Raw genomic sequence first — 12,560 nt, forward strand, 5'->3', positions numbered from 1 at the left:
AGAATAAGTAACCCGGTATGTGTGGGGACGGAGCCAGGCGCTTTGATTTCTGGCTTCCTTCCAGGTGGCGACACAGCCAGGAGAGCTGCAGACTCCTTGAGGTGTTGGAACAACTTGTTGGTGAAAGGAAAGTGTTGATGGCATCGACCGGAGGAGAAGCCTGCCATGTGGAGACACCATGCCTGGTGTCCAGGGGGCTGGGCGAGGTGGGTAGAGGAAAAGAGAGGTTAGAGGAGGTAGAGGAAGAGAGCGGGTAAAGGGAGAGAGGGGTAACGGGGTAGGGGTAAAGAGTAGCAATGAGTAGATTTGCGGGTAGGGTAGTACAGAGGGGCAGAGAAGCAGAGTGACATTGGATAGTGTAGAAAGCGGGCAAAGAATAGATAAGCCAGGAAGGGTCAAGAAGAAGAGTGGGGCAGTGAGAGGGCAGGAGGGGCACGATAGGGCAGGAGAGAGGGGCAGTGCGAGGGCAGGAGGGGCATGATAGGGCAGGAGAGAAGGGCAGTGCGAGGGCAGAGGATGCAGAAGAGAGGGGCAGTGCGAGGGCATGAGGGGCATGATAGGGCAGGAGAGAGGGGCACGAGGCAAAGGATGCAGAAGAGAGGGGCAAGTAGGCAGGAGGGACTTGCTAGGGCAGGAGAGAGGGGCACGAGGCAGAGGATGCAGAAGAGAGGGGCGGTGAGAGGGCAGGAGGGACATGATAGGGCAGGAGAGAGGGGCAGTGCGAGGGCAGGAGGGGCATGATAGGGCAGGAGAGAGGGGCAGTGCGAGGGCAGGAGGGACATGATAGGGCAGGAGAGAGTGTTAAATGGTAGCGGCAGTTTCAGTCGATAACCTTTCAAGTATTGCCCGGCGGTAATCGCCTCTTATACCATTCGATGATTAACCAACAAAAGAGGCAGGCGCCGGAGACTGGAAGGCAGGAAACAAAGTTTTATTCCGTCGGAGCAGAACACGTCAGATCGGACAGCAAGGTATCGTCTCGAGGTGCTCTAACCACATCTCTGGGGCCTGGCCTCTTATACACAGGTTTATTGCTTTATTACATGTGATACATTCTTGTTGAGACTTTGATGTACGGAAAGACATCCTTGGAATCCCCACTTCAAGCTTGTTCCCACACATATCTACAGTAGAAGTCCCCACCCCACCCATAGTAGGAGATGGCTATCACACAGCTGGACATTCCGCCAATTCCTGGGGGTGTGTGCGACTGGTCGGGTCTCAGGGGGTGGGGGCCTTGATCTACTGTAATCCCTTTGATGTGAGGTGGTTCCCTTATGGTAGGGGCAATAAACTGCATCCGCAGGGCTGGGTGATGGCCTGGGATCGGTTCGGACAATCGGGCGCAAAGGAAGGGGGTTATCAAAAGGATGTATGACCATGTATGGGATGAAAGGAGGTGTTGGTCAGGCGCGGGATGTGGTTCCATGGCAGGGTCACGCAGAAGGAGAGGGTTTATGGCTCATGTATGAGAGAGCGGGGGTGGCCGGCGCGCGGGGGATGTTCGCAGCGCCAGAGGGACGCGCTGGCGATCGGCAATGAGCGGGGAGAGGGGCCATGGTGTCTAAAATGGCCGCCGTGTGTTTCTGCGTGCGGCGCTGGAGAGAGACAAGATGGCGCAGATAATGTTCAGTTACGAACTAAATTTCCACAGTCCTCCCTTTTAACATATCTCGCCAGCTTGTTTAGTTCGGATCTATCCCCATAATACCACGTACTTCTACCTCGTACAGAGCTTTCATATGTTCTGCTTCAAAGTTCAGAGTCTTAGGGCAGATGCAGTTCGTGAAAAGTGAACATAGAGGTGGCAAGCATTGAATCCCCAGGCAACATCCACACAGTACCACAATCGGTATTAGGATAAACGTAAACAACCTCCACCCCCAACTTTTAATAGTGTCCCAAAACCAACTCCCAAGCGACCATCCTTCTTGCTCCTGATGAACCTCTGCGGAAAGTCTGTGGAGGTGTTCAATCGCCTTGTAAACTGAGGGTGAGTTATCCGGTACGTAGGTGCAACAGCTGGACCCAATGATGCGGCATGCTCCTCCACGATCAGCCAGAACCACGTCTAGAACGAGGCGGTTCTGAAGAGCTACCAGGCGGACGGCCTGAAGCTCAGCGGTGTTGTTGGTGAGGATGCCGGCTGTAATGTTCATTGTGGTTTCGACTGCCTGGGTTAGGTGCCGGATGGCACGGCTGTTTGCCATTGGACCCCATAGTGGAACAAGTCCCTTTACTGCATCCATGAACTGTGCTCCAGTGGAGTCAGCTTGTACAATGTCCTTTGCACGTTTCTGCCGGTGATGGTTTGCTGGAGCCACATATGTTGGAGGAAGGATAAAAGCGATGTAGCAGGTGCCTCCCCAACCCTTCGGAAGCCAGGTGTAGGCATTAGTACCACAGACGAAGTACATATTTGGGGAGGCAACAAAGGAGGGTGGGTCAACTGAGTCCAATGTTCGGGTAATGAGACAGGAACTGTGGCCTACCGGCTGTGTCCCTAGGCCTTCGAGGCACACCAGACCTGTGATGTTGACGACGGATAGGGCCACTGTTAGGGTGGCGGCCGTTCGTTTCCGGAGGTAAGAGAAGGTGGGTCTGGCTGGGTTGTTGAACACCTGCATTTCAACTCGCTCCTTGGCAGGGATGTCCATATGGAAAGAGGTGTTTGATCTCAGCGGACAAAAGGGGGCAGAGGTTTTTCCAGTTTGGTTCAGCCAGAACCCATGATAGAAGTGCGACACAGTTTTGCCGGAAATGGCATTGTCCTTGTAACTTTCTTGCAGGAGGATTAGCCAAGCGAGGCAGGAGCCATGGACAGAGAAGGGCGAAGGGATGAAAGGGATAGAATGTCCAGTGGCATGTGGTAGCAATCCACAGATCCAGCAGTTAGTGGCATTGGCGGCAAGATTGTGTTGGTGGAGCAGTTGCACAAAAGAGTTATTCCAGAACTCCTTACGTCTTTCTCGGAGTTGGGGTGAAAGTGAAATCAGATGGTGTTCTTTCATGGTGGTGGGTTGAGCAGTGGTCAGCAATGTCTTATCAGCGGGTGCGTTTTCTTCCATGATCCAGAAAGTGACCATGAGAAGGAGGCAAAGGAGAAGGGTAATAAAAAGTGCAATAGTCTTTGAGCTGTGCATTTTGTCAGTCTTTGGGTTTTTGTGGTGGATCTTCGGACGTCCGGTTGCTTCCATCATCTTCATGTCGGGCGCTTCCATCACCTTCAAGGGACTCGGTAGCGGGCAGGACCACAGACTTTGTTTAGTTTCTCTCCTGGAGGCCTTTGAGGTGACTAGGCTACCGCTCTGAGATTTCAACCTAGTTCGTGGTCTGCTTAGCCGAAGTTCCCTCCTTTCGTCGTAGGTTATACCCTTCTTTGGATGGCACAGTGGGATCGGGATATTCAGTCAATTCAAGTGTCTCTGTATTCGGGTAGCAGCTCAGGGATGGTCGGTCTTTGTCCAGAAGTTTCTCTTGGGCGGTGATGTTGTCGGTGGTCGTCAGGGTCGATGATACCTTCTTGCAGTGGTGTGCATGCAGCCAATTACGTTTCCCCTCCACTCGAAGAGCTGTTCGGGTGGTGATCAGGACTTGCAGGGGGCCCGTCCACCGGGGCTCCAGACTCTTGGTGCGCTGGAAGTTGCGCACTAGGACAAAGTCACCGGGTTGGATGTCGTGTCCGGGGCCCCTGGAAGCATCGGGAATGGCTTGCAGCACCTGCTGATGGATAACAGACAACGTTTTAGTTAGATTGTACAGATAGTCAGACATGAGGACGTCCGGGACGTCGTGAATGGATGCTGGTTTTGGTGCAGTCCAAAGGTTCATGGGTCGCCCGAAGACGACCTCGTAGGGGGTTAAGTGGTGTTTGGTAGGAGTGGAACGCATTGATAGCAATGCTAGTGGGAGAGCGTCTGGCCATTTCAGTCCTGTGGTGGCAACTATTTTGGCTAGTTTGAGTTTCAATGTGGCATTATGTCGCTCAACCAAGCCTGCAGATTGGGGGTGGAAGACCGCATGAAACTTCTGTTTTACACCCAACCCTTTTAAGATGAGTTGGATAACTTCGGCTACGAAGTGGGGGCCGTTGTCGCTCCACAAAATTCGACAAAGGCCGTAGCGGGGGAAGAATTCTTTCAGTAGTACCTTTGCGGAAGTCATAGCAGTGTTGTCGCGGGTTGGGTAGGCTTCCACCCATTTGCTGAAGGCGCACACAACGACAAGCACGTACTTCAGGGTTTGGCACCTTTCTAACTGAATGTAGTCCATCTGTAGGACTTCAAAGGGGTGACTAGGAACCCCAAACCCTCCCCGGGGTACAGCAGTTCCTTTACCAGGGTTGTGTTGGAGGCATATCAGACATTGTTGGACTAGGCGTTTAGCTGAGTCTGGGATTTTGTCGTTGTGCCAGACTTTGGAGATGAGTTCAATCATGGGGGCAGACCCTATGTGTGCGGGGGAGTGTGTCATGGTCAGCATGGGAATCAGGTATGAGTCAGGTAGCAACCATTTGTTCGTGTCTCTAGTTCGCCAGCAGCCTTCATCATCTTTCAATCCCACCCGTGCCCATTCAATCAATTTGTGTGGTGAGCTGGCCAATTGTATGTCTCTAATGGTTTCCCTAGCATCCTTCCATTTTTCAGTTTGTGACCTGGTCACGTACATGCGTGTTGTTGACCTCTTCTCGGCTGTGGTTCGGGCAGTGATGTCAGCCAGCGCATTTCCCTGTCCTATAATGTCCGTCACCTTTTTGTGTGCCTGGCATTTGATCACAGCTAGCCGTGTGGGGAGGAGGACTGCTTCGGTCAGAGCGGAGACTAGATCTCCATGTAGGATGGGTGTGCCATGGGAAGTCAGGAATCCCCTCTCCTTCCATAGAAGTCCAAAGTGGTGAACCACCCCGAAGGCGTACTGGCTGTCGGTGTAAATGTTTGCGGTTGTCCCCGCTGCTAGGATGCATGCTCGTGTGAGAGCAATCAGTTCAGCCGCCTGTGCGGATCGCTGTGTGATGCGGGCTGTCTCAACAACTGTTCGGGCCGTGGTGACTGCATAGGCGGCTGAAGTGGTGCCGTCGGGGAGCTTGATGCATGAGCCATCTACCCACAGATCTCCGTCAGGATCTGGGAAGGCAGTATCTCGGAGGTCAACCCTACTCTTGGTCTGTTCGTCGGTGAGGGTCACACAGTCATGTATAGGGGACGCATTGGGGTCATTGTCAGGGAGAGGTAGCAGAGTGGCTGGGTTCAGAGTGGTGCATCGTTTCAACGTGATGTGGGGTGCAAGCAGAGTCAGTTCATAACCAGTCAGTCGTGCGCTAGTCAGGTGTTGAGTCTTAGTCTGGTTCAGGAGGGTGTCAACTGCACGGGGTACTAGCACGGTGAGGGGGTTCGAAAGCATGATCCCCTTACTTTGTCGGATAGAGACAGCAGTGGCGGCTACCGCTCGAAGGCATGCGGGCAAAGCTCTGGCTACAGGGTCAAGAGTGGCAGAGAAGTAGGCACAAGGGCGTTGCTTGGGACCTATGGACTGGGTTAGAACAGACAACGCGCATCCCTCTCTTTCGTGGGTGAAGAGGGAGAAAGGTTTAGTGTAGTCTGGGGTTCCTAGGACTGGTGCTGAGCAAAGGGCATCTCGTAATTCTTTGAAGGAGGATTGGCATTCGGGTGTCCAGGGGAGGGGGAAGGGGACATCTTTAGCCAACAGGGAAAGCAGAGGTTTTATAATAAGACTGAAGTTTGGCAACCACTGTCGACAGAAGGAGGTGAGGCCTACCAGAGACCGCACTTGCTTCTGAGTTTTGGGAACAGGGGTCTCTAGGATGGTCTGAATTCGGTCAGGTGTAAGCTTCCTCCCATCTTTGGATAGGAGGTGGCCTAGGTATGTCACTTGGGGTTGGCAGAATTGCAACTTCTTCCTGGAGACCTTGTGACCGTTCTCCGCGAGGAAGTGGAGGAGGTGGATGGTGGCTGTGACTGCAAGTGGAGGGGTGTCGGCCGCCAAAAGAATATCATCGATGTACTGTATTAACACCACTCCGTCCGGTAGTTGAACTGCATCCAGCTGTCTTTTGAGGGCTTGGCTATATATGCTGGGACTCTCAGTGTAGCCTTGTGGTGTCCTACAAAATCTGTACGAACTGGCTTTTAAGGTGAAGCCGAAAAGGTAGTGGCTGTCTGGGTGGATGGGGATGGAAAAGAATGCGTTCTTGAGATCAATAACGGGAAAGGTAGTGGCAGTGGACGGAATCAGGGTGAGGATGGTGGTGATATCTGAGACTACGGGGTACTGAGGTATGACCACTTTGTTAACCTCTCGTAAGTCGATAATGAAGCGGTATGCTTTCTCATCTCCCTCGCCTTGCTTCTTGACAATGGGTAAGATAGGGCTGTTGCAAACATTACTAACTACTTCTTCTACCACTCCTGCATCGACTAGGGACTGGATGATTTCCACCAATGCCTTCTCGCCTTCGGGTGATATCCGATACTGTGGAAGCTTTGGGAGCACTGCGTCCGGTCGGACAGTTATGTGTACAGGGTTGATCACCATGCGTCCTACGTCTGAGTCGGTTTTAGCTCATAGATGTGTGGGTAACGTGTCAAGTAGGGACAGGTCAGCATCGGTAATGGAGAACATACGTCGTGCGGGACAAGGCCTGAACAGATCTGGGTTATCGTGCAGTATGACTCGAACTCCGTCTGGGGAACATCTGATGGTAGCCCGGAAATGTTTTAGTAAATCAAGACCCATAATGGCGTCGGGGGTGTTGGAAGAGAGCAGAAATGTCGTGTCAGTGGTGTTATTTTCCAAGTCAAAGGAGATTGGTGCGGACAAGGGATTAGTGGAGGGCGTTCCATCAAAGCCTATTGATGTTACATGTGAGCCAGACAAGGGTGCCCTTGGGATCAGCCGTTTAGATAGCGCACTACGTGTCGCCCCAGTATCTACCAAAAATGGAGACTTTGTGCCCAGGACCTTAGCAGTGACGTAAGGACCTTGCTGGTCAACACGGAGTTCGACTGGATCCCTCCCTTGCCCCTGGCGGTCCTATGCAAAGTCATGGGTGTTTTCGTAGTCGGACTGCTGGCACTGGTTCTGTCGGGGGCGGTCGAAGGTGTTTGGTCTGTCCGGCCTGTCGTTGGTGGTGTCGTTCGTGTACCCTCGTCCCTGTCCTCTATTTCTGGGGCTGTTTGCTATGTCTCTTGTGTCCCTATTCTTGTTCATATCCAGAAGGACCGGGCACTGGGATTTCCAGTGTCCGAACCTTTTACAGAACGCACACTGATTCTCGTCTAAGTCCCTGCGTCCAGCGTAGGGTGTGGGTGCATGGTCTCTAGGGGGTAGTCTTCTAGGAGCAGTCGGTTGGTAGTTTCCCTTGGGATGTTCCCTTCCTATGGTCACCCCTTGCAACTGTGCGATCATTACCCTTTCCTTCAGCTCCTTTTTCTTTCTCTCGGACGCCCTATCGTTCTCAGTCTTTTGGTGTTCGTAGTACTGGGACATCTGGAGGATAGCCGCGGGTTTGGAGGCTGCCCAACTACTCTCGCTGGTCTGTAACTTCTGGGAGACTTCCTGTGACAGACCCTTCACATAATTCTGGACAAAGAGGTGATGTCCGGTTGCAGTGGTCATGTCCTGGCCACTATAATCGGAAAACACTGTCTCGAATCGAGAGAAGTATTCGGATACATCCTCCTGGGGTTTCTGGCGGCAAGCCGTCACTATCGACCAGTCTACCTTCCTTTCTGGGATTAGGGTCTTTAATTTCTGAACAATCTTGTCTGGGAGTTCCAATATGGCCTTTAGAGGTTTCTGTCCAGGTTCTCGCTGCTTGTCTATGGTATCGAGTTGTACCCAGGTATATCCGAACGGCTCAGCGTGGTCGACTTTCCGGATTTGCTTCCACACATCCGCCGGCAGACATAACCCGAAGAACAAATCGATATCCGCCAAGGTCATTATAGTTGAACCTAAGGCCGTACCTAGTTCTGTGTAAAAGGCAGTCGGGTTCTTTCTTAAGTCGGGTAGGGTTTTTCTAAAGGTCAGGATGTCTTGTCGGTCCCATGGCTGATAGACCCAGTTATATACAACCCTTCCCTTCGCATCTTGGTGGTTGATGTCATCGTGTGTTCCCTGACCTCGTGGGGGGACCCAGTAAGGAGCGGCTTCCTTGATGGGCATCATGGTATCAGCCTTCCCTGCCTGGGGTTCAGTCGCTATGGGGGTTTCTGTCTTGGTCGTCTGTCTGTGTTCTTTAAGATGTCGGAAGACTTTGAGTGTACGTGTGAAGAGGTCCGTCACATTGTGGTAAATATTTCATTACCGGTACTATTTTTTATGCGGTAAAGTCTAGTAAGAATAACTCAGTAAATATAAGAGGCAGAATCCGTGGTATTAGAGATTTTTAAAAGGCTTTATTCCTATACAAAGGAATACAATTCGAATTGTAGGCTTTCTATTCCATCACCACGAAAGTTCAGGAAGGAAGGGCATACATTATTGACAGATAATCGGTTTTATAGGAAAATGCATTACAGTGAAACAGATGCAAGAGGCGTAACAGCTGATAATACAGATAAACTATGCATACGTAACTAATAGAGGCGGTCATATGGGCGTAATTTAATAAACGTCATTATACATGATGTCACAAGTGGGTGGATCCATAAAAGAATCCTGCAATGTCAGCAGAAATATTTGGCAGAGATGCGCGCGCAGCCGCATGACGTGTGATTGACGTGCAACTAGAGGGTGAAGGGGACTTGACATTTAGCTCTACATGTGGAGACAGAAGTCTGGGGGTCATGTCAACCTAATCCCAAATCATATCTAATATCCTATGTTTAAAGAACTGTGTTATCCAAAAGGAAAGGTCTCTAGGATAGAATCTATTCTATACTGACTGTTAGTGCGTGTACAAGCGTCTAAGTGTCTACATGAGATGCGAGGGGGTAGGAATATTCCATGGTAACGGGGGCTATGAATTACTTGCACGTGGACAGCGAGGCCTGGCCCTTTGCACGGTAGCTGGAGGAATGTTTACCTAAGCTGCTAGACAGGAATGCATCGGATGAGGAGCGGAGTAGATAATCTTGAAGGTGAAATACAGTTTTTGGCAGGCAATATGCTGGATCAGGCACCGTTAGCCGCGCAGGGAGTAGGACAAAGTTCATGGATACAGATGCAGGCTCAGACTGGAGAAGACAGGAAAAGGCTTGATGACAGAATTCAGGGCCTACTCGCCTGAATCTGTAAAATGTGGAAAGTGAACCATATAAAGTCGGTGGCCTTTCGTACTTAGGAATGGAATATCTGACCCATTCATGGCGAAACTGAAAGAGGACATGTTGACGGTGGACGCACATGTATTTGCGTCTTCAAAACTGGAACTGGAGGGAACATACATGTACTTATAGCATGCACATGGAGCCGTTGGGGTCTACGATAGGGGACATAACTGATCACAAAATTCATATTTCCTCATTCCCTCCTTGTCCCCTACGGACCCTCAGGAGATATCGATCTTCATCAATCCATCGATCTGTTCATATAGCATCATTTGTTCTTCTTTCTTCTTCCGGGATCTTGAACGAAAACGTGGATGTGGGATACACGATGTGGCACACAGACCACAAATCGCTGGCCCACATTGTAGACATAAGCAGCAACTGAATAGTATGAGAAAGCCAATACCTAGGAAGGATAGGATTCTCCATCCCCAGGCTGACAACACGCCCCAGAACCAACCGGACCAAGTCCAGGTGCCTGGACTCTGATGTATCTGGCTTATAATCTTATGAAGGCGGGTTATGGCTTTATATACTGACGGCGAATTTTCTGGTATGAAAATGCAGCAACTTGATCCGATGACCCTACAAGCTCCGCCCCTATCGGCCAGGATGACGTCAAGGACAAGACGATTTTGAAGCACAACAATCCGCATAGCAGACTGCTCTTCTGTTAAATTGCCTAAGGCGGAAATAGTCTTGTTCACTACTGCTTCAAGGGTTCTGGTTAATCTACGTATCAGCTTACTATTAGTGACTGTACCTATATAGGGAAAGAACCCTTTATTGAAATCTGTGTATTTTTCCCATGCTGTTTCAGTGTAATCGACAATTGGGAGATCTCTCTGTTGTCTATTGTGTACTAAATGAGTATTTCTATGGTAATCAGGCGGGGCTAGGAAAACAGGTGGCAGAAGGAATGCTATGTAACAGGTACCATCCCAATCTAGAGGTAGACATATATATGCGGTCTGGCCACATATGAAGTAGGAATGATGGGAAGCTCTAAATGTAGACTTGCCTTGATCACTGAATTTTATTACAGTGGTGCATTTACTATGGCCCATGTGTATGGAACCATTCTTTCTTACACATAATTCCCCTTTTACTGGGAATACTGACATGGCGGGCAAGATTGGTGTAGTTTCAGATTCAACGTTCAGGATCATGAGGTTAAGTGTAAAATTACCTAATCCATATACTTCATTTTCTAGATCAGTTCCTGTTCTTTTGGGGAGTCCCTCCTTGTTAGGGTAGCAGACTTTAAGCAAAACTAGGTTCAGGTTTCCCCATACCCAGTTGTCTTGATAAACTGCGGAATTCGAATCTAAGGAATTAATCAAACTAAACCATGCTCCACAGGAGCCATTGTGTGTGAACGGATAGGGAAAGAGGGGCAAAACTCCCTTATAGTTTTGATAGGGAGGGAGTCGGCCACATATCCAACAATTTGTGGCATTGCTGGTCTGATGGGAATGATGTAACATACTAATGAATGTGTTGTTGCGCAGCGCAAATCTATAGGACAACTCATGCGGAGGTAATTCGCTAAAAGAATGTTCTGCAGTTACATTGTAAGCACGCTTAAGAATAGGGTAATACATATGCAATAGTATACTGAAAATAATGATTAGAAGACTTAGAAAAAACAAAATTAATAGTGTTACTGTGCAGTGACTACGAAGTGATTTACAATACGCATGCTTTTTAAGCTGCATCTGCTGATTTCTTTCTCTATTCCGGTCTAGAGGATACATGTCAGAGACAAATTCAACCGATTCACCTTGGAGAGGACTTAAACAATCAAATTGTCTGACTTGCTAGACCTCAATTTTAGTTTGTACAGTTCTGGTTTTGACTGCTCAACCAAGGGGAGCTTTGAGTCTGTCTGTGAGGGAATACAAGGTTGAGTATTCACACTGGATGGTAGTCCATAAAATTTCTTGATATGACTCGAGTGCAACCACCCTTTGCGTCCCTCGATCTTCACGGCTGTCCTTGTGGTTAGTAGAACTAGCTTCGGTGACTTCCACCTAGGCTCCAGTTGGGTCTTCCGGTCGAAATTCCGGACCAGAACCAGGTCACCAGGAACCACGTCATGGGGCTTCACCTCAGTATTATCGGGAAAAGCTGCGGCTACCTGTGAACGACAAGATTGTAGTGCAGACATCAAGGAAGCCAGGTAATCTGTCAGCATATTACAGTCAACATCAGTGATTTTGCGAGGTATAGGCGTCCCCCACATATTTGGTGGTCTACCGAAGATCACCTCGTACGGGGATAGCCCAGTTCGAGAATGTGCTACCATTCTCATGTAAAAGAGCGCAACTGGTAAGGCTACTATCCAATCGACACCTTTTTCTCTACATATTTTGGACAATCTAATTTTCAGGGTTTGATTATGACGTTCCACGAGACCTGCTGCCTCGGGATGTCGGACACAGTGGAATTTCCATTGGTAGCCTAACAAAAGGGAAACGTGTTTCATTAGTTCGGATGAGAACGGCTGGCCGTTATCTGAGTAGACAACACGTGGTAAACCGTACCGTGGGAAGAATTCTCGAACTAACTGTTTGGCAGTAGTCGGGGCAGTGTAATCTGAAACCGGGTAGGCTTCTGTCCAACGGGAAAGAGCACAGACAACTACGAGAACATATTTGAATCCTCGACATCGTTCCATCTGGATATAATCCATCTGGAGGACTTCAAAAGCATGATCGGGAGGTTGAAATCCACCTTGCTCTACGGGGATGCTTTTACCTGGATTAAACTGACAACATATCATACAGGTACGAACTTTTTGTTTAGCTGCTGCTCGCAAGTGTTTGTTGAACCAAATGTGTTGAATGCTGTCTAGCATATCTTTTTCTCCTAGGTGAGCTGGACTATGTATTGTGTTAATGATGACTTGAACCATAGAGTCGGGAAGAAACCATATAGATTTATCCTTCGTCATCCATCCTTGATCCGTTTGGATCCCTCCTAATTCAGTCCATTTCTTTATTTCTTCTGGTGTAGCATGTGTCTGTATGTCAATTACATCAAGGGCGGGATCCTTAACTGTCATGCAATGTTTTGGTGTCAGAACTGTTGTCTTTGTCATGTCAGTTGTGTGAGTCTGATTCTGAGCAGTCTGTTTAGCTGTTCTGTCAGCTAGGTCATTACCCTGAGAAATGATATCGGTAACTTTTGTATGGGCTTTGCATTTCATAATCGATATTGCAGTAGGTAGATGAATCGCGTCCAATAGGGTTTGAATGAGGGGTCCGT

The sequence above is a fragment of the Triturus cristatus genome, chromosome 12 (genome assembly GCF_964204655.1).
Source record: "Triturus cristatus chromosome 12, aTriCri1.1, whole genome shotgun sequence".
NCBI classification, from domain to species: Eukaryota; Metazoa; Chordata; class Amphibia; order Caudata; family Salamandridae; genus Triturus; species Triturus cristatus.